Source organism: Prenolepis imparis, unplaced genomic scaffold (genome assembly GCF_030444845.1).
Source record: "Prenolepis imparis isolate NDT839.2.m4 unplaced genomic scaffold, iyPreImpa1.0 SCAF_2, whole genome shotgun sequence".
In the NCBI taxonomy this organism is placed as follows: domain Eukaryota; kingdom Metazoa; phylum Arthropoda; class Insecta; order Hymenoptera; family Formicidae; genus Prenolepis; species Prenolepis imparis.
This window is the reverse complement of record NW_028141160.1, coordinates 1,007,347-1,033,569: the sequence shown is the minus strand read 5'-3', so window position 1 is coordinate 1,033,569 and position 26,223 is coordinate 1,007,347. Positions and strand designations below refer to the sequence as shown.

The following is a 26,223-nucleotide window of genomic DNA, read 5'->3' as shown; positions in this document are numbered from 1 at the left end:
ACGATTTACATAAGAAGTTACTTCTTATTTTGCGTTTTCAAGCAAAGTCATTGCAGTAATGGAAAATAGACAATTTTCCATTAATCAATTGATTTCCAAACAATCATTTATATATAATAAGATAAAAAAGTTCTGATATAAATACAAAAATTTAGATAGGAAAGACAAGTTTGTTGCGCCTAATTTATATATTATCAAAATTGAAATAGATTTTTGTGAGTGGAATATGGCAGAATTAGATAATAAGAATATGATAATAAGAATTTTGGGATTACATCAAAGCAAGACGTGAATAACTTATTCACGTCTTGCTTTGATATAAGTAGAGTTTAATAAGTATAAGTAACAATGTAGGCTCCCTGCATTGATAAATTACAAATTCAAAAGGAGGCTATATGGAGCCACGCGTAGGGTGTAGGTACGCAAATATTAAAAACAAACATGTTGGAATAACAAATTTATTGAATCTAAACGTTTCGGTCCTTTCTTTGGACCTTCTTCAGTAAATTTAATACAATAAATTATAATGGGGAATCTACATACTACCGCACGCAGCGCAAAAGCCGTGAGCCCCCTCTATCGATATCCCATTAAATAGACAAAGTGAAATAATATGTCATGAGGTACTCAAAAGTGGACTCTAATGAAGAGTATAGTGAGGAATTTCCGAAAGGGGGCTCACTCTTACTCACACACTCATCCATCGCACGTTCACACGACCGTACGCGGACGCGCCCGACGCACGAGTGAAGAAGATATTCGTTTTGATGCTATTTATAAGGCGCCCTACCACGGCTCATAGCCTGTTATCGAAGTCAATGTCAAACACAATGTGTGGAATTTATTTCTCTCCTTCTCTCTCTCTCTCTCTCCCTATCCCTCTCCCTCACCACTCTCTCTCTCTTCCTCTCTCTCCCTTTCCCCCCCTCCGTCTCTCTCCCTCTATCCCTGTCCCCCCTTCCTCTCGCTTCCCCCCCTTTCTCTATCTCGCTCTCTCAAACATACAATGTATGGAAATTAATGTTACAAATGATTTATGGCTCTCTAAAGGAATTCGATAACAACTAAACGAAGACCGTCTTTCAGGAAATTTGAGGCATATTTGTCACAACAGATATATATGCTTGACTTAGACGTGTGTCTTCTTGTCGGTTTAGGCTATTTATCTGGCGCCTGATAAACAGCATCTCTGAAACAAGTCTCTTCCTTAGAAACGGTTCCTCATCCAAGATCTCAACGTTATCCCAATCAAATTCGTGGTTATTCAGCCTGTGATCCGTGATCACGGATTTTTGCGCGGTGTTTCTTTTTATGTGATTTCTGTGCTCCCTAATGCGTGTTCTCAACTGTCTGCTGGTCTGACCGACATAAGAGGCATTACAATTTTGACATGAAATTTTGTATACAACGTTATTATGCCAGTCTTTCTGCAGTGTGTCTTTATGCACGCGGATAAACGAGCGTAACTTATTCAAACCTGTGTAGGACATTTTTACATCTAGATCACGGACCACATGGCTAAACCGCTCGGACAATTTGGGTATGTATGGGACATTAAAATATGCAACGCGAGCCGAATTAGTATCAGGTGTTCTGTTAGCGTCACCTGAATTATTATTTTTATTTCTCGCAAACAAAGTCCTAAGCCTTTCGTGAAATGTTTCAAAAATCAGTTGTAATGGATACCCATTATCACGTAACACCCCAATGACCAATTCGAGGTTCTTTTGGTGATATCTTGGACGTGATAACCAGAAAGCCCTATTAGGCCAAATATTGTGCCTCTCTTGTGGCAGAGAGGGTGACAGGAGTAATAATTCAGATATCTTCCCGAAAATGTTGGTTTATGGTACCAATCGAATTTAACATATCCCCGGTTTAGAATGAATGTAACATCCAAAAAATCGAGTCTATTGCCCCCCCTTTCCAAAGTAAACTGTAATCTATTATGACACGCGTTAAACTGTCTTAGTATCTCCTGGCTCGTCCCGGGAGGGACGGCCAACGCGATATCATCAACATAGCGTACATAGATCGGGAGTTCAAAAGGAAGGTCTCCTATCACCCTGCTCTCCAAATCGCGCATGGTTAAATCGGCTACTATGGGAGACAACGGAGAACCCATGGGCGCTCCGAAGGTTTGTTGATAGATTATGCCATCAAAGGTGAAAAAAGTTGAGTGAAGAACAAGCCGGATTGCCCCCAAAAATTCCACGCGCGGTATCGTACAGTTATTCTCTATGAAATTCCACCTCGCGGCTATGCCGTCGACTGCCAAATCCAATGGGATGTTCGTGAATAGAGAGACCACATCCAGTGAAATAAGTTCACAATTGTCACCAATGTAAGTTCCATCGAGTTTGTTGACCAGTCGAAAGCTATTCTCCACATGACTGTCCGCCGCCGGGACCGACTTGTATATGATTTTGTGGAGAAACATCGCAAGACGGTGCAGCGGCGTGTTCAGTGAGGAGACGATGATTCGCAGGGGGCAGCCCGACTTGTGAAATCACATAAAAAGAAACACCGCGCAAAAATCCGTGATCACGGATCACAGGCTGAGTAACCACGAATTTGATTGGGATAACGTTGAGATCTTGGATGAGGAACCGTTTCTAAGGAAGAGACTTGTTTCAGAGATGCTGTTTATCAGGCGCCAGATAAATAGCCTAAACCGACAAGAAGACACAGAGTGTCTAAGTCAAGCATATATATCTGTTGTGACAAATATGCCTCAAATTTCCTGAAAGACGGTCTTCGTTTAGTTGTTATCGAATTCCTTTAGAGAGCCATAAATCATTTGTAACATTAATTTCCATACATTGTATGTTTGAGAGAGGGAGATAGAGAAAGGGGGGAAGCGAGAGGAAGGGGGACAGGGATAGAGGGAGAGAGACGGAGGGGGGGAAAGGGAGAGAGAGGAAGAGAGAGAGAGTGGTGAGGGAGAGGGATAGGGAGAGGGAGAGAGAGAGAAGGAGAGAAATAAATTCCACACATTGTGTTGGACATTGACTTCGATAACAGGCTATGAGCCGTGGTAGGGCGCTTTATAAATAGCATCAAAACGAATATCTTCTTCACTCGTGCGTCGGGCGCGTCCGCGTACGGTCGTGTGAACGTGCGATGGATGAGTGTGTGAGTAAGAGTGAGCCTCTTTTCGGAAATTCCTCACTATACTCTTCATTAGAGTCCACTTTTGAGTACCTCATGACATATTATTTCACTTTGTCTATTTAATGGGATATCGATAGGGGGGGCTCACGGCTTTTGCGCTGCGTGCGGTAGTATGTAGATTCCCCATTATAATTTATTGTATTAAATTTACTGAAGAAGGTCCAAAGAAAGGACCGAAACGTTTAGTTTCAATAAATTTGTTATTCCAACATGTTTGTTTTTAATATTTGCGTACCTACACTCTACGCGTGGCTCCATATAGCCTCCTTTTGAATTTGTAATTTATTAATAAGTATAGTTTAATAAGTTGCTTGGATTTCTTTTTCGAACTGAAAAAAAAACCTCAAGGTCAAATCTGAATTTTTTATGGAAAGCACTTAAAAAGACGAACACTTTCACATCTCGAACTTTTTTTATGATTTTCCAAATGGTAGTAATGATTTTGTGAAATTGGCCTTTTTCAAACTTTGACCCTAAATAACTTTTGAACGGGTCAACATATCAATCTCTGGTTTGCGCCAAAAATTTTATTTTTTTATGCCCTTTCAAACAATATTCTACAATATAGCAAATATAAAAGGTAATAGATAGGCTATTCGAGCCGTACGCGGATGTCGGTGCGTCGATTCCAACGAAAATTAATTTTTCGTTGGAATTAACTAATGGGGATTCCCCCCTTAGGGGGGACAGAGGGGATCTTCGGAATTAAAAATCTCGAATTGAGATTGTTCCGTAAAAAGTCTTGGCGGTGTACCAAGCAAAATTTGTGCTCCGTGCACAATTAGTTAATTCGAACGAAAAATTAATTTTCGTTGGAATCGACGCACCGACATCCGCGTACGGCTCGAATAGCCTATCTATTACCTATTTATATTTGATATATAGCGAGCCTTTATATTCTTAGTCTACAATATAGATTGTTCCATTTAAAATTTTTGAGTTGGGGTCCCCTTATGGCACTCTCTTGGGGGGACAACCCTTACAACCCCCTTAAAAAAGTAGCCCCTCGAAATAATCAAACACGTATTTCGCGGTTGATTGACTTTATGGACACCCTGTATATATACATATGTGATTCCAAAAATAATCAGAATTATTTTTTTACGCTCCCTAGGAGGACTGCGTGAAAAAAGTAGGGGTCAAGATAGCTGAGGGAGGATCTCAGATATACGGTCGGACCCTCCTCAGTTAAGTCTTTCGAAAGGTCGATACGTTACAGAAGTGCATCTTTGTTTTTGACTCTCGTCACGGACGGAAATGTCGAGCAGCGTTACGCAATTAAATTTTGCGTGAAATTTGGAAAAATAGCTTCAGAAAGAGATGTTGAAGACAGCGTATGAAGAAGCTGTTTTGTCGTCAGCCCAAATTTTTAGGTGGCACAAGGTCTTCAAAGATGGAAAAGACACTGTTAAAAACGTGAACTTTATAATGTTACCAACCAACCAGAAATTTTTCCTTTACGACTGGAACCGGAAAGATGCTTATTACGCTTGTCTATCGTAAGGATTACTAAGAATGCGGGAAATATCTAGGAGCGGGGAACAACCAGAGATAAATGAGGCACACCCGGATGAAATGCCGATGCACTTTTTGGGGGTTCCCTCACATGAATGATAGAGTGGACATCCATGATATTCTTAGCCAATGGAAATCTGACATATCTCTTGGTCTTAAACCAGGGACTGAGAGAACCTATTGAAAGTTTTCCTCACATAAAAATCATTTTTCGCAAAGATAAGTGAATTTGAATTTGATCCTTTTCAACACTGATTTTAAGTGATCCCCTTAATTTTGTTGCGAAGTGTATTATAATATACAATTTTTTTTCAGTGCATGGAAATTGACACAGAGAACAAATAATAATAAATTTAATAGCAAAATTTTTAGCGGAGGAAGCAAAGGACTGATCAGACCAAAAAGAAGTGGCGTTTAAGACAGAAGAGAGAAAATGCTACAAATGCAATATAGAAAGGGTCCTAGCACATGCGTGTAAAAAAGTAAATGCTTTAAAAAGGTAAATGACATAAAGTGTTTTAATTGTCATAAAATCGTATCAAAATCACGAAAATCGATCACGTAGCAAAAATTTGCAGAAGACTGTGGAAGACCTTGTAAAATATATAAAGAAACGAATTATTCGTAAAAAAAAACTGCTTTTTCATGAAGAAAAAAGGTGACTTAAAGAAAAAAGAAAGTAATAAAATAGCCTTTTTAACAAACATTGGAGAAACTGAAAACTAGAATCGACTCAGAATCAATCTCTCACATAACAAATAATCTAACTAAATTGGAGAAAGATAATAACAAAAGTTGGAGTAGCAAACAAGAAAAGAACCATGAGAGCAAAAAAGATTAGAAAGGTTAACTAAGAAAATTGTGTAAAATATAATGTATAATATTTTGTATACCAGATTTAAAAAGAAATCTTTTGTCTATTGATGCGATAACGCAAAAAGAAGGAAAAGTCGAATTCTACAAAAATAAAATAACAATTAATAAATATAAAAAAACTATTTTCAAAGGAAAAAAAATAGCGCAGGCTTATATATTAATTAAATGGATAAAAACATAGAACAATGACAGTTAAAAAAAGCCTCAGTAAAATTGTAATATGAAAGATTAAATCACTTGTTAGGCACAAATAATATGGCCAAATTGCTTATATTGTCTGAAAATATTAAATTAAAAAAAGTAAAACTGATGGCAAATAAGCCAGATATGTTGTGAGGCGATGTGAACAAAGAAACAACATAGATTATGAAAAATTGTACAGTCCCGTGGTTAACAGATTTGTATTAAGAATGCTGTTTGCACATTGGCGGCATTACAACTAGAATTCATCATAAAATTTGACGTAAAAACTGCTTTTCTCTATGGAGAATTAGAAGAAGAAATGTTTATATATCTACCAGAAGAGTATAAAAAAAAACAAAATTTTTAATCTCAAGAAAGCATTATACGGTTTTAAACAAGCAACGCACAGAACTGAAATAAAAAATTCACGGAAACACTTAAAAAGTACAGATTAAAACAATTGCTCTGAAAAATACATTTTCAAGAGAGAGGATTATTCGGCACTTTTAGCAATATACATATACATAGATGATTTATATGAATAGATATCCATATAGATGATGATGTATAATCATATAGATGATGATGTATAATTGATTATTGTAATGAATGTATATGAGGTATATTGTTTGTATTTGAGGAATAATTTCTCAAATATAAATCGATAGGTCAATTCATTCGATTGATCGATTCGGACGATTGGCGCTGTTGCAGGCTCTCCTGCGCTGTAAAGCGTGTATAGTGCGTTCACAAAAAAAACAACCACGCTTTTCGTCCGATTTACGCCCCCCGACTGACCGCCTACTTTGCCCCCTCCACGCCACCAAACAAATCTCGCAAGTCAGATCCGGCAACGCTGGCAAAAGGAGCCCATGCGCATTAACTTATTTACAGAGAGTAAATTGTGTGTCGGGGCCCAAGAGTACATTGATAAAGTATTGAGTAGCGCGCTCACGTCTTCCCACTCGATTCCCACTCTGCCGAAACCTGCGCGAACCGTGATCGTTCTCTTTTGTGAACACACTATACACGAGTACGTGCTCTCTCCCAGTTGAGTTCCGACTTCCGCACGAGACAAATCTCGAGAATTGAGAGTATTTTTTTTTTAGAGTATTTTTTTGTAACAGAATTTCTTTTCTTCTTTGTTAACCCTCTCAGTTGCTTGTTGTTGAACCAGTAAGTGTAAAAAGTAAAGTATTTGTTGATTAGAAAACTATACACTTGATTTTCGATCTGTCTCGCCCTATTTCCTCACATTCAAGAGTTCAACAGTGGTAAAAACGCACAAGCTCTAAAAAAATGTACTCTCAAAACTATTTATTACATATAGTAATATAAAACATTTTTAAAAAAATATTTTCGAAGGTATTTAATTTCAAAGCAGATATAAAATGATCTTATTATTAGTTGACTTTGGATTTAGCTATCAAAGTCATATCTGCACGTCACCATAAAATTTTTAAATTTGGAATCCATATTTTTTATAAATTTTTTATAAATGTACATTCTTATAAATTTATCAAGATGTTTCCGAAAGTTTTATTCTGAAATCAAATCGCAGCCAAAGACTCATATCGAGTATTGCATAGAGTATGTTACAAATACTGTATGCTACATATTATATTGACAGAACTTCATTGATTAGCTATTTTAGTAAGTATCGGCAGAAATACAACATGATGTGTTGTATTCCTAAAATAACAGAAACATGGTGATATCATATTATACAATATGTGATAATAGAGATATAATAATAGAGAAGTACAATAGAGTTTTCTTCCATTTATCACTATACAATAAACGATAGATATCTATCTCGTATTTGAGTTTCTGTCAAAGGTAGAACATTTAAAAGTGCAGCTGAAAAGCACAGTTAATGAGATTACAAGTATATCAGCTTAATTATCTGATAAGAATAGAATAATCAGCTGATTCCATTTTGTTAGTATTTTCTATATTACATGGGCAAAATATGCCAAAATTTAACGAAAACTCAACATATTGGAATCTATTGTAAAATCATGAATTTGTTGGCATATTGTTGACATACTGCTCGCATTTTGCTAACTAGATATATGAGTTTTTTTGTCATTCTCATTTCAAAAGATATGCAGAAGATGAGGTGCTGCCTCTACTATTGTATATAATGTAAACTCATTATCAATAAACTTACTACAGCATACATTCCTTGACAACTGTGTATGCATGCATGCATATGTGTGAACAATTCAATTTTTTTTTTGTTTTAATGACGAAAATTTGACTCCTTATTTGCTCTTGAACTTATTTAATATGAGCCTTTGAATTGTTTATTCAACATGAGTCCCACACATTAGGTACACATTCATAGATTCACAAAGTGAGATATCCAATCAGTCATATCTATTCAAACATCCCTTTGAAGTTGACAAGACTAAATCAACAGAATTAAATTGGAATTGGAATATTTAGTACTCATTTTACATTAATTTGTACTAGTAAAGATGTATCTCTATGCTATTTTTTAAAAAAATGTGTTGCTAACTTTATATTAAACTGGCTTGATTAAATCAAAACAAAACGAAAACATAACAAAACGAGAAATGGAAAGGACAGAATTTCTACGAAAAAAGAAAAAAAACATGGCACTGTTGATTGTCATACTGGCACTAATCAACCAAAATGAAAAAAAAGGCAGACAGAGAAATTTCTTAATAAACAATAAAATAATTGCAAAATTAAAAGCGCTTCTTAATTACACTTCTTAATTAATGTTAATCCTAATTGAATTGAAAAATTTTGTATTAATTATATTTTTGTAATAGTTAATAAATAAACTATATTTTTGTAATAGTTAATAAATAAACTATATTCAGTACACAGTAAATAAAAATATCAAAAATTGAAGTACACTAATTTTTATAATTCCTCGAACAAATAGTTCGCCATTTTCTAATAGCTTATCATAATAGAGAAAAACTAATAAAGGCATATCTTGTTTTATATCCAAAAATGAAAGAAAAATACTAAAATATAAAGATATTATAAATAACAATAATACTATTGTTTCGAAGACTCATAATATATTCGTCAAAAAAATTATCGCAACACGTAATTAATATCAAAATTTAGCATAAATTCAAATAAGCGTATCTCCGCGAAAAATTGTCGTATTTAAAAAAATTTTTTTTTTGTTTCAAAGGGTAAAGTCTCTACTTTAAGGAACTTTCGTTCGATTTTATTCTCTCTCCCTTTCTCCATCCCTTTAAAAGAAGGGACGTGTTTTTTTTTTCAAAATATTGCATAGTTTGACGAATTCTACGGAGTGTACTAAATTTTTTTCGCAAATATCATCATAACTATCGTAAAATATGGACTTTTCTCTACAAATTTTTAAAAAAATTGAATACCGTACGATTTTTTTTCGCAAAGTTACAGCATATCAAAGTTACCTATGCATTTTTGCCTATGTATTCAATTACCGCCAACATTAGCATTATCCGATGGGCACTACGGGGAAGTTGCTGGTCGGATTTTGCCCCACGCTTATTTGAATTTATGTTAAATTTTGATATTAATTACGTTTTGCGATAATTTTTTTGACGAGTGTATTTGGAATGTTATAGTTAGAACAAATGTTAGAAAATAAAGTAACAAGTAATAATTTATACGTGTATGTGTTCACGATGTGCAATTAATATAATAAAAAATATAATTTTTAACAAAATTTCGTGTAATGATAAATCTATTTTGACGGAAAAGTGTTATTGAGTGAAAATTTAAAGTTGATTAAAAAATCCATAAGTGATTTATCGGATGCAGTTTTACTTAAAAAATTTGTTTTAAGAGACACTTTTACAAATCTCTTTTGACTAAAAAATATAGCAATAATCGCACCTCAGTAGAACCTCATTGATCACGATATCGCCACTGCGCAAAGATTGACTGAAAAATATATAAGAATTTTAAAAAAATGATGAATGTGAAAAACAAGGTCGACACAGTAATGTTTGTTTAACCTTAAACTATTTAATTAGTAAATTATAAATATAGTTTTTATTTTGAGTATGACACATATATATATACAAAAAAATATAAATCTGCAAACTGATTCTGCAACCTCTACGTAACACTTCTGCCGATGATATGTTAATTTACAAAAAACACATTTGACCTTGATAAAAAGAATATTGATAGAAATATTGAATATTTTACGGTTACAAGAATTTGTAATAAAAATGTGGGGGGGGGGTATTTCAATATTTAAAAATTTGATAATGTAAAGTCAAGATAAATTCAAAATAACCAAGATTAAACAAATATCAGTGTTATTTTCTATTTAAAAGCTTTTAATTTTTATTTGAAAAATTGTTTTGTTACAAAACATACTTTTTGACAATTCGAAATTAACATACAGTGTAAAATTCATTTTGTGTATGTGTAAGAATGTATGTATAGAAGTAACAGTAATAGTAGTAGAAGTAGTGATTATGGTAGTGATAATGATGATAATAGTGATAAAATAGTATTTTTGTACATATGCTTCATGTCTTCGTACCACAAAATAGCGCATTTTTTCATGTCGAAGCAAAAAACAAGGAAATTCTTTATTGTTATAAAGTATAAAGAAAGGATGCTTCCCAGCAACGGAACACAGTAATACACTGTATGAACAGTATTATAACAGTAATATAACAGTATTACACAGTATATATCGACTTGTAGCTGGAACGCTGCATAGCTTTTTTACTTCACCGTCAGAGTGCAGGACAGTCGCTTTAACTTCCTCAATTTTTAATTTTTTTAAAATTAAAAAAAAATTTTTTTGAAACTTATCGATTCCAATCTTTTTTATTACGATTCCAATCAATTATTTTCAATAGTATCTCAAACTTATGACCTGTAATGTATATTAACACACAAGCGCGCGATGATATGTGATAATGATCTAATTAATTTCAAATATAACCAAGTCTGTTGTAAATAGATTTTAGACAAAGTGTCTGCTACAAAGACTAAAGATTGCATGCAAAATCTGTTATATCAGGTTAGCAGAATGCCAGAAGAAATGTACCAAGAACTTGCTGACACAACTTAACGTTAGACCAGCAGAAATCGAATAGAATTTGCTCGGAGCAATCAACAGATTGGCGTCAAAATTCGAGCAGGATCTGCGCGTGCACCATCTGATGGCGGAAATTATCAGCAGAAATCGAACAAAATTTGCATTTTCTATATCATTTAAATTCCTAGTCATTTAAATGGAATAGTGATGATTTAAATACTTTTAATATTTGATTCAATAGATATACTTCGTATCATACTTTCTCGTGTTTGAATTTCCGTTAAAAGTGAATATAAAATCTACAAAATACGACCTAACAATAAAATCAAAAATATAGTAACTGTTTTTCCATCAATTTAATTTCTCATACAGGATGTTTATGGAATACTTTGCTAAACTTCTAGGACGTATTCCTCACATCGAAATAAAGAAAAAAGTTGTATATATATCCATAGTTGGGGGTGACAAGTGGCCCCGCATATTCGGTATCTGACTGACATGCGAAGGGTCACGGGAATCCAGTTCGAACCAACACACCCCATATGCCTGCTGGGAAACTTGTGGAAGGAAGGAGGCGGAATCGATGAGAGGAAGAGAGAGAGCAGGATGAGTCATGGAGAGGAGGAAAAGGAGGAGAAGGGAGATAAGGAAGTTGAGGAGGAAAAAAGGGAAGGAGAGATAGATTGTAAGGCTGCTATGGCCAGGGCTGGTCGATCATGTAACTTTTCTTTAGAGCGAAAACGTGAAAAGTGAACAATTTCACTATGGAAACTGTTAAGGCTAGTTTTTCATGCTCTATAGCCATTGCGTGCGCATACTAACACACTAGAGAGTTTTTATTTTTGTAAGGTGGTAATTCCTGTTTCGGTGGTTCCCTTTTCTTCTTCTTCGCCTGTATCTCGCTGTGCGTGCACGTGCGTTAAGTATTCTTTCAAAATAAATTATATTATCCTACGTGAAGTTTATTTAATACTCCTCACCAGTCTTTCCATGCAATATTCTAAAGCCTCAACAGAAACCAATGCGTGATTGGCGGAACAGAGCAAAATTTTTCATTTTTCACGTTTTCACTCTAAAGAAAAGTTACATGATTGACTCCCAGGACGAGAAAAAGTGGAAAAAAATGATTTGTAAAGGTTCGGGAACGCTCCTATCAAAAGCGCCTTGTAAACCCTAAGGGGACACAATAAAATGACTATATCCATAGTCAAAAATGAATGGTTGAAGTTATAGTAAAAGGCAACCATTGATTCGGCGGAGTAAGGATTGTCAAACTATGTATTTCAATAAAGGTTCCTGGACGATATATGTAATGTCACAAGTATTAATAATGCATTGGTTAGTTGCAAATTATATACTTTTTCTTAAAAACACCTATGTGTATTTTTTTACACCAATTGAGTCCTCTCATTATTTTGTGCATAAAAATATTGAGATAAGATGATCAGGAAATGAATACTTTACGAGGTATCTTATAGTTTATGTAAGATTATGTTAAATTAAAGTATAAAATATCTCGTAAACTATTCACTTTGGCCATCTTACCCTCATAACTTTTTATACAGATGGTTCTATTTAAAAAATTCAAGATGACCTTGATGTGACTTTAGCAATACTATTCTAAGGACAAACCGTTTAAACCGTTAAATAAATTCTTTTAAACATAATTTTTGTCTAAAACAATTTTTTGTAAAATGCTTCCTTTCCGAAATATTAGATCATTCCAGGATTTTCGCGCACCTTGTATATTATATATTTATAAGAGAAAAATTACATATAACCGATTACTTACCAGTAATATTTATATTTACTATAATATTTTCAGTTACATATATTGTATTTATATAACATTAATATACTATCTTTTCTAGAAAACAAGTGTTACGAAACCAATATTAATGCCCGTTTCCTCCAACGTGGTTCAGTTCAGCGTTCAACTGAACTGCGTACAACTTTGATCGCAGTTTAATCTTCGATTAACTTGGTTTGCTTACCACCAACTTTACTTTCGTTACGATCAACTAAACGTATACCTTATGCGTGCTAACTCAAACTATATTTGTATACGAATGATGTGATTGGTGCATATAGTTAAGGGGGGAATTTTGTTTAACTTGCTAAAAATAGCTTTTGTGAATTTTTTTTTATAAAACAATTTCATGGATCTGTTTGAAACTTTTATAGTATTTTATTAAATTTTTGAAAAAGTAAAAAAGTAATTTAAAAATTTCTTATATGTATATTCGTAGACTTCTAATTGATGAAATAAATGAATAGGTAAAAAAAGTCACAGAAAAAATTTATAAAAATTAAATTATAAAATGAGGATAAATAAAAATAATTAAATACACACATTCAGATTATAATAAAAAATATGATTTTAATCTTTAAATGATTAGTTGATTAGTTGTGATGGAAATGTGTTAAAAAATATCTGTAATTTTAATAAATAAATATAAGTTGTAAAGTAAAAGAAATGGACAGTAATTAATAATTATTTTGTGAAGAAATCAAAATATATTAATAAAATGCACGTAGAAATTTTCTAATAAAAATCAAAATATGATAAAAATTGTCCTTAACGAAATTGCTTATTTGATCTGAGGCTGCTTGATTGTTCACATGAAATGGTGTTCTCTCTCGATTACATTGATAAACCAATTGTCATGTTTATTCTGCTGCGAGGGGAGAGGAGAAAAATTAATCCAAATATAATATTAAAGTCAGCATTTATAGACGGATCTAACATTGAAAATTGTCTTAAAGTCTATAACCGGATAAGATGGTAAAAAGTGCCCCCGTGCGAAATGATTTAAATTTAAAAGTATTTGCACAATACTTTTAAGCTAAAAAGAAAAGTTTTTTAACGGTTCATAACCCTTCATCCCCTCTCTTTCCTACATAGCAAAAACATGTTTTTTTTTAATTAAATTTTTTTAACGAGTTTATGCTTATTCTTGATATAAATTTTATAATTAAGAATTCTTGATATAAAAAATATGTTAATAAGAAAAAATGTTATTTGTTTAAAAAAAAATTTTTTTTAAATTGTTTTACTGAATTGTTTAAATTTTAAAAAATTCCTAAAATAAAAAATTCGATTTTTACAAGGTTCTTATAGAGGTGGCGCCTTAAAAAAATTCTCGAATATTTCTTTCAAAAAAATGATAATTTATGCAATTTATTCAGAATTTTCCGATTAGTGCAAAATATTTAAAAGAATTAAAGACTATTTTTATAACCATTTTTAACCATTTTAAAAACTATTTTTAATAACGCTATTATTCACATAAAATACATATAAATCTAAACTTATACATTTAATACAAATATAAGTGATAGGCCTTAAGAGCCGAACGCGGATGTTGATGCGTATTCCAACGAAATTTAATTTTTCGCTGGAATTAAATTAATTGTGCACAGGGCACGAATTTTACTACTTGGTATACTGCCAAGTCTTGTATGGAATAATCTCATACTTGAGATTTTTATTCAATACATCCCCTCTAACCCTCCTAAAAAATTAGATGCGAGAGAAAAATCGTTATATTAATAATAAGTATTCATAACTAGATTTAATGCATAAATTTAGATTTATATGCATATAAAAAATAGCATAAAAATATGGTTTTGAATTTTTTGTTGCACCAATCAGAAAATTCTTTTTGAATAAATTGCGTAAATTATCAATTTATGAGAGGAATATTGGAGAATTTTTTTCAAGGCGTCCTCTATAAAAACCTTGTAAAAATCGCATTTCCTAATTTAGGAATTTTTTTTAATTCAAATAATTCAATAAATCAATTTTTAAAACATTTCTTGTAAAGAAGAAACATTTTTTCTTGTTAACATATTTTTTATATCAAGTATTCATAAACATAAAGCACATCAAGAGAAATTAAATTTAAAAAACATGATTTTTTTACTATGTAGAAAAGGTAGGAGATGGAGAGTTATAAACTGCGCTAAAAAACATTTTTTTTTGTTTAGAAGTATTGCACAAATACTTTTAAGTCATTTTGCGCGGGGGAATCATGTTTTTACTATCTTATTCGGCTATAGCTTTTATCTGTGATGGTAAAAGAATTTCTTATTGACTACATAGCATCTTACAATAAACTTAAAATAAACTTTATCATTTCAGGTTTATTTTTAAGATGCTATGGAATCAATGAAAGATTTTATTTTGATATAAAATTCTTTATCAGACCGGACTATGAATATCGGTCTTAAAATTAATTTTATATTTTAATGAATTTAATTCATATTTATTATTTATGCATGCACATGTTAATCATTGTTTCTAATGTTTGAAACAACATTGAATTATTCTAGTTAGAAAATAATTTAACATAAAAGCTATATCACATATATATCATATATATATATATATATATATATATATATATATCTCTTTCTAAAAGAATTAATTACAGAAAATCATAACTCCTAAACAGTTCCAGTTGTCATATTTTTTTAGCACTGCCATATTTAATTGTAAGTCTTCTGCTTAAACGCCGTTCAAACTCGTTAACCGGCCAAAAATTGGCGTTCACAATAAACGCCGTTCAACTGAGTTGAACTTTCACTAAAAACTTGGTGGAACGCAAAATGTCATTGATCGGAGTTTAAACTCGGTTTAAATTTCAAACCATGTTGGAGGAATCGGGCATAAGAGCTTTCTGAATACTAATCTGAATCTACATTTTTTTATCTCATTTAATGACTAATGCCCGTTTCCACCAACGTGGTTCAGTTCAGTGTTCCACTGAACTGCGTTCAACTTTGATCGGAGTTTAATCTTCGATCAACTTGTTTTGCTTTCCACCAACTTTACTTTTGTTACGATCAACTAAACGTATACCTTATGAGTGCTAACTCAAATTATATTTGTATCTAATGATGTGATTGGTGCATATAATTAAGGAGAGAACTTTGTATAATTTGCTAGCTTTTGTGAATTTTTTTTCTTAAAACAATTTAATGGATTTTTTGAAACTTTTGTGGTATTTTATTAAAAAAGTAAAAAAAGATAATTTAAAAATTTCTTATATATTTGTAGACTTCTAATTGATGAAATGAATAAATAAGTAAAAGAAATCACGAAAAAAATTGATAACAATTAAATTATAAAATGAAGTTAAATAATAATAATTAAATACACACATTTCGGCTTATAATAAAAAATATTATTTTAAACTTTTAAATAATTAGTTGACAGTTGTGATGGAAATGTGTTAAAAAATATTTATAATTTTAACAAGTAAATATAAATTGTAAAGTAAAAGAAATGGACAGTAATTAATAATTATTTTGTGAAGAAATCAAAATATATTAATGAAATGTACGTAAAAATTTTCTAATAAAAATACGATAAAACATTGTCCTTAACGAAATTGCTTATTTGATCTGAGGTTGCTTGATTGTTCACATAAAATGGTGTTTTCTCTAGATTGCATTGGTAAACCAATTGTCATGTTTATTCTGCTGCGAGGAGAAGAGAAAAATTAATCCAAATATAATATTAAAGTCAGCATGACGGATTTAACATTGAAAATTTTCTTAAAGTTTATAATCGGATAAGATAGTAAAAAGTGCTCCCGTGCAAAATGATTTAATTTAAAAGTATTTGCGCAATATTTCTAAACCAAAAAGACAAATTTTTTAACGGTTCATAACCTCCATCTCTCTTTCCTACATAGCAAAAACATGCTTTTTCTATTTTTTTTTTTTATCGTGTTTATGCTTATTCTTGATACAAGTTTATAAATAAGAATTCTTGATATAAAAAATATGTTAATAAGAAAAAATATTATTCGTTTAAAAAAATTTTTTTGAATTGTTTTTTAATGAATTGTTTAAATTTTAAAAAATTCCTAAAATTTAAAAATGCGATTTTCACTAAGTTTTTATAGAGGTGACGCCTTGAAAAAATTCTCGAATATTTTTCTCAAAAAATGAAAATTTATGCAATTTATTCAGAATATTCCATTAATGCAAAAAATTTATAAAAATTAAAGACTATTTTTATAACCATTTTTAACCATTTTTAACCATTTTTAAAAACTATTTTTACATAACGCTATTCTTCATATAAAATGCATATAAATCTAAACTTATACATTAAATCTAGTTATAAATATTTTAAATTTATTTTATTAATTATTTTTAAACTTATTGAAATATGTTATAAATATAAGCGATTAAATATAAGCGATGGAAAGTTTATAATATAAGCATTAAAATAGATATAGTTATATTAATAATAAGTATTCATAACTATATTTAATGCATAAGTTTAGATTTATATGCAAATAAAAAATAGGTTAAAAATATGGTTTTTAATTTTTTTAAATATGTTGCACCAATCAGAAAATTCTTTCTGAATAAATTGCATAAATTATCAATTTTTGAGAAAAATATTCGAGAATTTTTTTCAAGACGTCCTTGATAAGAACCTTGTTAAAAATCGCATTTTCTAATTTTAGAAATTTTTTAAAATTCAAACAATTCAATACAAATCAATTTTTTAAAAATTTCTTGTGAAGAAGAAACATTTTTTCTTGTTAACATATTTGTTATATCAAGTATACATAAACATAAACATGTCAAGAAAAATTAAATTAAAAAGACTTGTTTCTTTTACTATGTAGAAAAGGGAGGGGGTAAAGTGTTATAAACTACGCTAAAAAACTTTTTTTTGTTTAGAAGTATTGCACAAATACTTTTAAGTCATTTTGCGCGGGGGAACATTTTACTATCTTATCCGACTATAGTTTTTATCTGTGATGATAATCTCTCATTGACTACATAGCATTTTACAATAAATCTAAAATAATCTTTATCATTTCAGGTTTATTTTTAAGATGCTATGGAATCAATGAAAGATTTTATTTTGATATGAAATTCTTTATCAGACCGGACTATGAATATCGGCCTTAAATTTAATTTAATATTTTAATGAATTTAATTCATATTTATTATATTATTTATGCATGCGCATGTTAATCGTTGTTTCTAATGTCTGAAACAACATTGAATTATTCTAATAGAAAATAATAATATATTTAACATAAAAGCTATATCATATATATATCATATATTTTCTAAAAGAATTAATCACAAAATTATAACTTCTAAACAGTTGCAGTTGTCATATTTTTTTAGCACTGCCATATTTAAGTCTTAAACGCTATTCAAACTCATTAACCAGCCAAAAATTAGCGTTTACGATAACCGCCGTTCAATGAGTTGAACTTTCACTAAAAACTTGATAGAACGCAAAATGTCATTGATCGGAGTTTAAACTCGGTTCAAATTTTGAACCATGTTGGAGGAATCGGGCATAAATCTGTTACCAATCTATTAGCATATTGCGCGCAGTTTGCTTATTAAGAATGATTTCAACAGCTAAGCGTAACAATAACAAAAATAGATTTATAAGTTTTCGAAATTGTTATCGCTAATACATATAAACTACAGAAAAAATATTGACATTATAATCCATGTTCTAGTATAATAACATCAATATTATGAAATCTAAATAAGATTTTAGTAGTTATAAGTAATAGTCGTAATCCAACGATAGTTTCATTATAACTATTTTTTAATTTATTTAGGTCATTCTTCTATTAATTAACTGTTTAATTAGACCGATAAATTCACCAACTATTCTCTTCTCACAATATTTATTTATTTTCTCATGAAATTTACTAGTTTTTATTAAAATTACTATTAAGGCTCCTGGTACCTTGTCGACCATGTCGGAATCGTGACGTCAGAAGCGAGAAAACACACTCTAAAATTTTTTAGATGCCATTTCTAAATAAAAACATATTTGTACAAAATAACACTTAAGATCTCTTTAATACACTTCTAAAAAACGCCGAAAATTATCCTTTTCCCTTTATAATCAATCAACAGCTGTAAAATGTAATATTATGAGGCCCAGTCCGTCTGGTCTTTGCACATGCGCAGTCATTCCGCATGTCAAAGTCTGATATCTCGATCATTTTACGGTTGTTGATTGACTGTCAAGCGAAAAGAATAGTTTTCGACGTTTTTTAGAAGTGTATTAAAGAGATCTTAAGTGTTATTTTATGCAAATATGTTTTTATTTAGAAATGGCATCTAAGAAATCTCAACGTGTTATTTCTCGCCTCTGACGTCACGATTCCATGGCCGCGGTGAGCACCCAGGAGCCTTAATGCTTTCAATAAATTGTTAGAAATGCAACTCTAAACTAAATTTAAATAATAACTGTTAACTAAATGCTCAACTTAAATTATAATAAATTTAATTTATAACATAAGAAAACATTGAAAGTTGTTATTTATTTAGTTAATTACTAAGATTTATAATATAAGCAAAGAAAAATTAATATTAATTAAGAGTAATTATAAAAGACAAAGCGCAGGCTGGTTATGTATAATATTCTTTAAATGTTTCCAGAAATTTTAATTTTGAAAATTAATTGTGTGTACACTTTTTTCAATTTTCAAATTTCAATATGAGATTTTTTTTTATATTCCATGAAAAAAAATTAGAAGATGGAAGCAAAAAAACCCATATAATTAATCCAATTAAAAATTAAATTTAGTTTAAAAATACTACGTATGTATATTTATAGCTACCGATAAACTACTGATAAGATAAAGCCACTAGCAAGCCAAAAAATAGTAGTATTACATAATAAATAATTTTCTATTCAAAAAATAAAATCTTTAGAATATTGATTATAATTATTAAGCTATAATTAATTTTAATATTCTTCAGCGACAACTTACAAATTGATAAATATAGGTAACATTAATAGATAATTTTATTTTTATAAATAATTAAATGGTGAATTTAACAGCGTCTGTCCCATATATTGAGCAGCTGTGAACAGCGTCTGTTCTCCATGTCAGGAACGGCTGAACACATTCCAAAGAAGGCAACGGGAAATCACTTCGGATTTCAATCCCCAGGAAATCACTATGGCGAGGAAGCAAATAAAAACGGCCTCCAGTCCCGGGCAGCCCTTCTATGGGCAGGGGGTGCGAAGAATCTCCCGGCTCAAATTAGTGAAGTCCAATTTACGCGTGTCCACATGGAACGTCAGAAGCCTATTCACGGCTGGAAAACTTATGAATGCAATAAAGGAGATGAAAAGAATAAGGATCAAATTCATAGGCATAAGCGAACTGGTCAGGAGCGGGTGTATGCCCTCAGGAGGGGAGGACTTTGTATTACTCGATAAGCGATGAGGGTGACCGGCATCACGAATAGGGCTATGGTTCTTCAGCTCCATGGGCACCCATTTGACATCAACCTCGTGCAGGTTTACGCACCTACATCGGATAGCGGGTATGACAAGGAGGTCGAAAAGCTATACCAGTCCATCAAAAATATACTTGGTAGTCTCCATAGCGCCAGCATCATCCTGATCATGGGGGATTTTAATGCCAAAATTGGACAAGGTAGAAGATCTGATTTAGTCGGGGAGCATGGCTTAGGACAATGCAACGAGAGAGGTGACAGACTCTTCGAATTCTGCCAAGAGGCAGAGATGATGATAACTAATACATATAGTTTAAACTTCCAAAATTTCGCCTTGTGGAAATCGCCACGTGAAAATCGCCACTCGACTCTGCAGATAATCCCGTACCGATAAAGAATCAGATTGATTACGTCCTGATAAATAAACGCTTCAGAAATATTGTAAAAAAAATTACAACCTATCCTGGAGTGGACATTGGTTCAGACCACAATCCACTTGTGGCCGACATGGTGTTGACACTGAAAACTATTAAAAGAAGGCCGGCTGGCAGGAAAATTGATATCTCTAAGTTGTATGCTGCTGACGTTAGGGAGAGAGTTAAAAGAGATCTCAATATTAGGCTAAACCAGATGCCTAAGTTAATCGATTTTAATGTCGTTGATATAAATGATAAAAAAGTAGAATGAATTAAAACAGGCTGTTCTCGATACCAGCGAGTGGCACCTGTGTGCGCAAAAAAAAGTCATGGATATCCTGGTCCTGATGGAAAGGCGTCAGTTACTTAAAAACAATCTGGTGGAGTACAGGAGTCTACAAAACACAATAAAGAAAGAAATTAAAACAGCAAAACAACGCTGGATGACCGTAAAATGTAAGAAAATAGAAGATCATTTCAAAACATGACCTACTTAATATCCATGGCAAAGTAAAGGAGGTAGCTGGACTGTATAATAAACGAAACCTTATGATAATATTGGACGAGGCAAACAAGATCATATTAGAAGAAAGAGAAATCATGAACATGTGGCAAACATATACATATAGCCAAACTCTTTCAAGACACCAGAACAACGGTGGAAGTTGTACAGCAAAACCCGGTAGGTCCCGAGATATTCAAATCGGAAGTACTACATGCCATCTCGATAGCCAAAAACAGCAAGGCCCTCGATCTTGACGAGATTCCAATGGAGATAATTAAGCTCATAGACAAGGATAACATAGATAACATTCTGAGATTATTCAATCTACGACTCATTGTCAGAGGAGCTCTCGGAGGAGTGGCTGAAATCAACATTTATAACCATTCTGAAAAAACAACACCTTAAAAAGTGCGCAGATTATTGTCTAATCAGCCTTATGAGTCACATGCTAGAAACATTTCTTCGCATCATTCATGCCCGTATAACATCAAAATGCGAGATAGACCTGGATGACTCACAGTTCGGGTTCAGGAACGCCTTCGGTACGCGGGAGGCGCTCTTCGGTTTCAACGTCCTCCTGCAAAAATGCCGCGACCACCGACAGAATGTATTTGCATGCTTCGTGGACTACGAGAAGGCATTCGACCGGGTGCAGCATTCCAGGCTTATCGAGCTTCTCCGTGAGGCCGGAGTTGATGATAAAGATATTCGAATAATAAAGAACTTATACTGGCGTCAGAAAGCCAAGATACGAATTGGAAGCTCTAGAACCCCGGGAATAGTCGTGCAGAGGGGAGTGAGACAGGGATGCATCCTCTCTCCCCTCCTGTTTAATCTCTATGCGGATAAAATTTTTAAAGAGACCATAAACGATTTGGATCTTGGAATCAAAGCAAATGGAGTACGAATCAACACCCTAAAATACGCTGACGATACGGTCATCTTGGCCGAAAATATTGAGGATCTCCAACTACTACTTAATAGAATCTCCGAAGCCGGACGCAGAGCAGGACTAAAAATTAACATAAACAAGACGAAGTTGATGGTTGTCAGCCGCCAAAATCATGACTCTGCAACTCTTCATCTCGACGGTGAACGTATTGAACGGGTCACCTCGTTCAAATACTTGGAGTATCTGATCACCGAAGACCTACTAGATCCTGACTGAGAGGTTAGATGCAGAGGTTAAATGCAGGATAGAATATGCTCGCGCCATTTTTAACAAAATGAGCCCCTTCTTCTGCGATGACAACCTATATCTAAAATTACATCAGAGGATAGTCAAATGTTATGTCTGGTCCGTTCTCTTATATGGGGTTGAGGCGTGGATCCTCAAGATAGGCACAATGAATTGCTTGAAGGCTTACGACTTCGAAATGTGGATAATCAGGCGTATGCTCCGAATCTCCTGGGTCGATAGGGTTACCAACGCTGAGGTACTAGAAAGAGCACATACAGTGAGCTGCTAACTACCATCAAATGCAGAAAAATCAGTTATCTCGGGCGTGTCCTAAAAGGAGAAAGAGAGAGAGAGATACCACCTTCTCCAATCAATTCTGAAAGGAAGAATTGTGCGTGTGCGTGTGCGTGTGCGTGCGTGTGCGTGTGCGTGTGTGTGTGTGTGTGTGTGTGTGTGTGTGTGTGTGCGTGCGCGTGCGTGCGTGCGTGCGTGTGTGTGTGTGTGTGTGTGTGTGTGTGTGTGTGTGTGCGTGCGTGTGTGTGTGTGTGTGTGTGTGTGTGTGAGAGAGAGAGAGAGGGACGACGAGGAATGGGAAGGAAATAGCTTTCCCGGTTGAGAAACATGCCAGGACGTGGACCGAGATTCGGAGTGTGGAGAAGCTCTTCCGCGTGGCGGAAGATAGAGAAGCCTTTGCTAAGGTGATCGCCGACGTCCGGAAGACCGGGCATGGCACAATGAAGAAGAAATAATTAAAAGTAATATAATCTTTTTAATATTTATATTAATTTAATATAATTATATTGATTTTAATATCAATATTTTGTTATCTATTTATATATCTATGAATTGCTATTGTTATAGCGTAATTATATTATATAATTATAATATAAATTATATATATAATTTAAATTACATATATTATAATTGATGATGACCAAAATAAATAGTAAAATTATTTCAAAAATTTCATTTTTTAATGAAAAAATTGCTTAAGACTTCTGAGTCCTCGCCGACCATGTTGGAATTTTGTGATGTCAGAGACGAGAAATAACACGCTGAAAATTCTTGCGTGCCATTTTTAGATAAAAAGATATTTCAATGAAACATCATTTCAGATGGCTTTAGCACATTTTTTTAATATTTCAAAAACTATCTTTTTTCCTTTATAATCAATCAATAGCTGTAAAATGATTGTGATATTAAGCTTGATCCGTTTAGTTTTGCACATACACATGACAAAGTCTGATATCACAATTATTTTACGATTGTTGATTGATTGATGTCAAGAGAAAAAAATTCGGAGTATTTTAAAAGTATGCTAAAAAGCCATCTGAAGTTGTGTTTCATCAAAATATATTTTTATCTAAAAATGGCATGCAAGAATTTTCAGCGTGTATTTCTCGCCTCTGACATTACATGCTAACATGGCCGCGACGAGTACTCAGGAACCTTCCGAATTAAAAAAATATTCTAGAAAAAATGTATAAATTAGAGAAAATTAGAACAGTTGTTATTAATGAAACTATCTCTTGTATATGTGCGATTATTACTAATATTATTATATTAGTTTGGATTTATAATGGAAATATTTCTTCGTAATTTATAATACTAGCAATATAATTTCGACGACTTCAAGAAAATTTATTTTATCTATTACGCTTCTTTATTAATTTATTGGCTATCATTAATTTACCATCGCGTACGAAAAACATGTATATACATGTATCTTTTGTCTATAACATTTAATATTTTTTTATTATTTAATTTTCAAGGAGTTTTTTTTATAATCTTTTTATTTGTACGAATTTTAAAATATTCTGCACGCACGCACGCACTGATAGAAATAACATTTAAAATAGAAAAACAACATAAACATGTAATTATTCTTTGCGTTAAAATGCAAAAGTAATCAAGAAGAGATAAAGATCTTATTATGTGAACAAGAAAGAATTGAAACAAATAGCCGTTTTCCTTGTTCATTGTTATCAATTATTTATAAGCTATTATTATTAATAAATGCTTATCTTATTTTAAGAATCAGATATTAAAACATTTAAATTATGTTACGCTAATAAACTCAAGAGATAATTAAAAGAAAAGCGTTGAAATAAAAAGAAATACTTTTTAACCTTTTAACATTTTTTTTTTTTTAATTACATAACAATATGCGATGTAAAAATGCATTACAATAAATGTTATTATAGATTATTTTTATATAAAATAATATAAAAGATGTACATATACTACACGCGTACGCAACACAAACATGTACACATACGTTATATTAGTAATAATGTAATGTATTAATAATAATTAACGTCTATAAAGATGCATATTATATTTACACATAAAGAATAAAAAATCATACATGCCATTATTTGCAAAGTTCTCATTTTTAACTGACAATAGTCAGGAAATTATATATAAAAAAAATTTTTATTATTGAGGTATGAACACTGCCGCATTTCTTCAAATTTCGCGCCTTATACACATTCATTAAACTTACTAACTATAAGATGATTGAATTTACATATGAATTATTTATTTTCAATATGAGATAAATCAATAATTTTGACACAAAATATAATATACCACCGTTTATGCGTCCGCGTGTATTATTAATGCTAAACAATTCTCATTTATGGCGTTTTCGAAATAAACAATTTATGCAATAAGTATCAATTAAATTTCAAAAAAAATAATAAACAAATTTATTTTATTATTTTTTTGAAACTTAATTCATACTTATTGCATTGATAATTTACATATATATATATATATATATATATATATACATACAGTACCCTTCATAAGTTTGGAAACATCCTACGTTTTACAAATAAAGTCGCACGGCAGCGATCTGCGCGGATTTTTGGTATAAATACACTCGTCAAAAAAATTATCACAACACGTAATTAATATCAAAATTTAGCATAAATTCAAATAAGCGTATCTCCGCGAAAAATTGTCGTATTTCAAAAAATTTTTTTTTGTTTTAAAGGGTAAAGTCTTTACTTTAAGGAACTTTCGTTCGATTTTGATTTTATTCTCTCCCCCTTTCTCCATCTCTTTAAAAGGAGGGACGTGTTTTTTTTTCAAAAAATTGCATAGTTTGACGAACTCTACGGAGTGTACTAAATTTTTTTCGCAAATATCATCATTACTATCGTAAAATATGGACTTTTCTCTACAAATTTTTAAAAAAATTGAATACCGTACGATTTTTTTTCGCGAAGTTACGGCGTATCAAAGTTACCTATGCATTTTTGCCTATATATTCAATTACCGCCGACATTAGCATTATCCAATGGGCACTACGGGGAAGTTGCTGGTCGGATTTTGCCCATCGTGTGTGTGTGGGGGGGGGGAGGGATATATGTTCGTATTTAAAATTGTGTATTTCTGCCTCGTCTTCGGATGACCTTTTATGTGAAGATGGCTGCATGATTTTGAAAGACTACCAACCAATTTCCAGCAATTGGAAGCAGTCCTACATCGAATATGGTTCGAAATTCTGCAACCCACAATTAGAGCCTGCATTAATATGCGTGAGCGCCTGCAAGAGGTCATCCGGTATTCAATTTTTTTTTAAATTTGTAGAGAATCCATATTTTACGATAGTAATGATGATATTTGCGGAAAAAATTTAGTACACTCCGTAGAGTACGTCAAACTATGCAATTTTTTGAAAAAAAAACACGTCCTTTCTTTTAAAGGGATGGAGAAAGGGGGAGAGAATAAAATCAAAATCGAATGAAAGTTCCTTAAAGTAGAAACTTTACCCTTTAAAACAAAAAAAAAATTTTTGAAATACGACAATTTTTCGCGGAGATACGCTTATTTGAATTTATGCTAAATTTTGATATTAATTACGTGTTGTGATAATTTTTTTGACGAGTATATATTGTAAACGAATCGATTTTATTATGTATTTCTTTTATATTGTATACTTTTATAGAATGTTTCCAAACTTATGGAGGGTACTGTATGTATATATATACAATATATATATATATATATATATATATATATTGTAAATAATCAATAAAACAAATCTTTATTAAACTTT

General features: G+C 32.0%; 1 non-coding gene across 1 annotated transcript; it reads right to left on the bottom strand.

Annotated features, from left to right (window-relative positions):
- Positions 1-9,550: 9,550 nt before the first annotated feature.
- Positions 9,551-9,669, bottom strand: LOC145933243 (U4 spliceosomal RNA). Its single transcript, XR_014424831.1, has one exon. It is a non-coding gene; the product is annotated as a U4 spliceosomal RNA (small nuclear RNA).
- Between the last annotated feature and the right edge of the window lie 16,554 nt (positions 9,670-26,223).